Raw genomic sequence first — 5,429 nt, 5'->3', positions numbered from 1 at the left:
GGGTTGCGATCCGTTGCCGGACACGAAAAAAGACAAAAAGGAAAAAAAAAAAAAAGAAACACACAAATATAATCTGGTAACAAACGAAAATGAAAACACAATACAGTCAGCCCTCCATACCCATGGGTTCCACATCTATGGATTCAACCAACCACAGATTGAAAATATTCAGGAAAAAACTGCATCTATACTAAACATGTACAGACTTTTTTTTTCTTGTCATTATTTCCTAAACAACACAGTATAAAAACTTTACATACATTTATATATTGTATTAGGTATTATATTTACATAGCATTTACACATTGTATTAGGTATTATAACTAATCTAGAGATGATTTAAAGTATACAAGAGGATTGCACAGGCTATATGCAACTACACCATTTTATATCAGGACTTGAATATCCTCAGATTTTGGTATCTGCAGGATGTTCTGAAGCCAATCCCCCATAGATACCAAAGGACAACTATACAGCAAAACTTACAGAGTACGGCAAAAGAAGTACTAAGAGGGAAATTTATAGCACTAAATACCTACATTTTTTTTTAAAAAGGAAGATTTTAAATCAACAACCTCATTTTAAACCTCAAGGAACTAAAAAAGAAAAACACACTCACCAAAAATTAGCAGAAGGAATAATGAAGATTAAAGCAGAGATAAACAGAGAACAGAAAACTAATGGGGATAAAGTCAATAAAACCTATAGGTGTTTTTTTAAAGATCAACCAAATTGATAAACCCTTAAGTGGACTCCAGAAAAAAGAGAAGATTCATAACTAAGAGAAATGAAACAATATTACAACTGATGTTACAAAACTAAAAAGGATTATAAGAGAACACTATGAACAATTATACATCAACAAATTGGATAACCTAAAAGAAATGGATAAATTCCTAGAAATATATGAGAGTACTTCAAAAAGTTTGTGGAAAAGTAGAATTAAAAGATAACAGAAACCTTTCCATGAACTTTTTAAAGTACCCTCGTACAACCTACCTAGACAGAATCATAAAAAATAAAAAATCTGAACAGATTTATAACTAGTAAGGAGATTGAAGCAGTAATCAAAAACATCCCAACAAAGGGCTGGTTGGTTAGTTCAGTTGGTTAGAGTGTGGTGCTGTAACACCAAGGTCAAGAGTTCAGATCCCTGGGCCGAGCCCATGGCGCACTCGGGAGAGTGCGGCGCTGGCGCTCCCACCACGGGTTCGGATCCTGTATAGGGATGACCGGTGCGCTCACAGTGCTCACTGGCTGAGTGCGGTGCGGCCAGTCTCAAAAAGGACAAAAAAAAAAAAAGAGTTCAGATCCCTGTACCAGCTAGCTGCCAAAAAATAAATTAAATAAATAAATAACAAAAACTTCCCAACAAAGAAAAGCCCATGACCAAGACTGGCTTCATTGGACAACTCTACTAAACATTTAAAGAACTAACATCAATCCTTCTCAAACTCTTCCAAGGAACTGAAGAGTAGGGAAAACTTCCAAACTCATTGTATGAGGCTATCATTACCTTGAAACCAAAACCAGACAAGGACACAAGAAAACTACAGACCAACATCTCCAATGAATATTGATGCAAAATCCTCATACTAGCAAACAATTCAACAGCACATTAAAAGGCTTATACACCATGACCAGGTTGGATTTATACCTGGAATACAAGGACATTTCAACACACAAAAATTAATCAATGGCACTACATTAACAGAATGAAGGTTAAAAAATACATGATCATCTCAATTGATGCAGAAAAGGCATTTGACAAAATTCAATAATCTTTCATGATAAAAATACTCAACAAACTAGGAATAGAAGGAAACTACCTCAACATAATAAAAGCTGTATATGAAAAACCCACAACTAAAATGATATTCAACTGTGAAAGACTGAAAGCTTTTCTCCTAAGATCAGGAACAAGGAAAAGATGCCCATTTTCACCACATCTATTCAACGTAGTACTCGAAATCCTAGTCAGAGCAATTAGACCAGAAAAAGAAATAAAATGCACCCAAAATTGGAAAGGAAGAAGTAAAATTATATCTGCTCACAGATGGCATAATCTTATATATAGAAATCCCTTAAGAAAAACAAAACAAAAAAACCCTAAAGAAAAACAGACAAGGAAAAACAGTCAAAAAACCCTGTTAAAAGTAATAAATGATTTCAGCAAAACTGCAGGATACAAAATAACCATGTAAAAATCAACTGCATTTCTATATACTAACAATGGCCAATACAAATCAGAAATTAAGAAAAAATCCCATTAACAATAGCATCTAAAAGAATAAAATACTTAGGAATAAACTTAACCACGGAGGCAAAAGACTTATACACTGAAAAACTACAAAATGTTGTTAAATTTTAAAAAATACAAATAAATGGAAAGACATCTGGTGTTCATGGACTGGAACGATTAATATGTTAAAATGTCCAACTACCCAAAGAGATATACAAATTCAATGCAATCCCTATCAAAATCCCAGCTGTGTTTTTCTCAAGGGACCCCTAATAAGAAAAAGAACAAGTTGGAGGCCTCACACGTCCTGATTTCAAGACATACTACAAAGCAACAGTAATCAAGACTGTGGTGTGACTGGTATAAAGACAGACATATAGACCAATGGAATAGAAAAGAGACCCCATAAATAAACCCACAAACAATGCTGGGAAAACTGTATACCTGTATGCTAAAGAATGAATATGGCACACATATAAGAATTTAAATCCATGTATATAATCATTCTCAGTAGTCACACTGTAAATATCAAACCAAAAACAAAAAATTCCCCAAATACTCCATTATTCAAAACATGTTTGAAACATCTCTGGTACCATTTTATGTTTCAAAGAGAAAAATCAATTTCTTTACCTTCTAATTTACCTAATTTTTAAAGAAAACTGAAATTACCAATTTTAATAATGATATTATTAAAAGGCCTCCACAAAACTTGCCTATTTACAAAAAAAAAATCAAACCACTTTTTGCCATGTTTGAATCAATGTGTTGCTATAAAGGCAATTTCAAAAATCAACTTTAAAAAATCACTCAAATAATCAAAACATCTAATTATACACTTAACATTTCATCACTTAAGAGTATGTAAATTGTATATTAAAAAAACCTATAACATTAAACTCTAGTTAGTAAGTTTCATTTCCACAATGGTGGGGGTTAGCAATTCTGAAATGATGTTATATGCATTCTAGGCATGAGCAAATGAGTAAGTATAGTGATGTTAGAGGAAGCCAGGCTTTCACTGTTGGAGAAAGAAAATTATAAATATGAGTATGAAAAGGGGGAAAATGACGGCTGACTGGTTAGCTCAGTTGGTTAAAGTGCCCTTTTGTAATACTAAGGTCAAGGGTTTGGATACAAGTACCAGTCAGTCGTCAAAAAGAAAAAAAAAAAAGAAAGAAAAGAGGAAAGACTACAATATACCCTATAGTGGTGATTTGGAACTGAAGCATCAGTATGAATTCTTAATTTTATTTAGATAAATAAATAAATACCTATACAGGTATGTGTGTATATATGAGAGATTGTACGTGTGTATGGATCTATAACATGCGCGCTTATGCACACACATGCACACACACACATTTCCTAGCTTTGTCCACTTAGAGGGCTTAAAAGCAATGACTAACCAGTAGTACCTATCATCAAGATCTTGATTTCAAAACACAGATCTCCCTAAAAAGAACTAGGGTTCCCTGGAGAAAAACTGATTCTTAGGCTGGGGCAGAGAAAAATACAAGACGAATATAGAACAACTGGTGCACCGAAAGGAAGAATATGCTCAAAGAATGATGGAAACATATCAAAAAGACACAGGAGCCAGTTTGAAGGAGTTCCCACTGGCCAAATGGGGGACAATTTCAGCATCAAAATAAATACTGATAGTAATGGGTTATAACTCATTGAATAAAATTTAAAAAGTCATGAGCCCGTACCACTATAAATAAATATATGGGATAGAAGGGAAAGCTCTTTCTTACAGGAGAATGCCGACTAATAAATACTGAAAAAATGATGAGTTAAAAAAATCATCAATAGAGGTTAAAATTAGTGAACAAAGATATAATGAGGAATGGGATGTTTACATGGTCTCAAAATATTAATACCCATTAATGAAGTATTAATTACAAAGGGTAAAATTAAACACTTTCAATGGAGAAACATGATAGACACAGCCTTACCCAAGTGATCAAAATTATCATCCGTAACAGAATAGCTCTGTGTGCTTTCTAATATGATGCACTGAGAACACTTCTGTGGTATCCCTGCCCAAAATGTGTAATATGACAAGCAATGACTGAGGAACTGCTACAGATTAACTAAAGAGACCTGACACCTGAATGCAATGCATGATCCTGCATTTGAATCTAGACTGAGGAAAAAATTGTTTTATAAAGGATAGCAGTGGATCAACGGACAAAGCCTAAATATAGATTGTATTGTACCAGAGTTATGTAAGAGAATGTTTTTGTTCTTAGAAAATACACACTAAAGTATTTGGTAGTAAAAGAACATGATGCCTCTAACCTATTCTCAAAAACGAAAAATAATAACATTATATACATTGAGAGAGAGGGAATGAATGAGAATGATAAAACAACTAGGAGAAAATGTAAATAATGGGTAAATGTGTATAAAAGTACTTTTCATTATTCTTGCAGTTTTTCTGTAAGTTTAAAATTAAATCAAAACTAGAAATAAATAAATTAGGCTTTCCATGGTGACTATACCAAATAAATTAAACCTCATTTGTGTTAAGAATTCAGAGCTAAAATGCCTTCAAATGCATTTAGTCCAGTATTCTCATTTTACAGAAGAGAAAACTGAGGATGAGAGAGAGATACTAAGTGACTCAGACAATTTTACTACTGGTTGAACATCCCATATCTGAAAATCCAAAATCTGAAAAGCTCCAAAATCCAAAACCTTTTGACACTCAAAGGAAATGCTCATTGAAGCATTTCAGATTTTCAGATTGGGGATGCTCAACCAGTAAGTGTTACAAAAATATTCCAAAATCCAAAAAAAAAATCCAAAATAATTCTGGTCTCAAGCATTACAGATAAGGAATATTCAACCTGTACTTCAGGAATTCAGTGGCAAATTTACAACTAGATATGATCTCTTTAAAGTCCTGTATCAAGTACATCTGTTTAAAATTTTATATATATATGCATACATATGTATGTGTGTATATATGTATATAAATGTGTGTCTATATATCAAACCTCTTTATCCCTACAATTTATATGTACAAGGCTGTTTTAACGAAAAATATGGTGGTAACTTTTATTGGTTAACCAATGAAGAGGTAAATTTTGTAACAAAAGAAAATGCATATGAAACCTAAATATAATTAACTATGTAACTAAAATACTTTTTTTCCTGGTTTTGTCAAATATTTTTC

At 32.8% G+C, this 5,429-nt stretch overlaps 1 protein-coding gene across 1 annotated transcript in view; it reads right to left on the bottom strand.

Moving 5' to 3' along the window:
- Positions 1-5,429, bottom strand: part of PRMT9 (protein arginine methyltransferase 9) — a 37,146-nt gene that overhangs the window by 13,917 nt on the left and 17,800 nt on the right. The gene's annotated exons all lie outside the window — the stretch shown is intronic.

Source organism: Galeopterus variegatus, unplaced genomic scaffold, assembly GCF_000696425.1.
Source record: "Galeopterus variegatus unplaced genomic scaffold, G_variegatus-3.0.2 Scaffold190, whole genome shotgun sequence".
NCBI classification, from domain to species: domain Eukaryota; kingdom Metazoa; phylum Chordata; class Mammalia; order Dermoptera; family Cynocephalidae; genus Galeopterus; species Galeopterus variegatus.
Note: the sequence above shows the minus strand (reverse complement) of the source record. Positions and strands in the feature narration are given on the sequence as shown.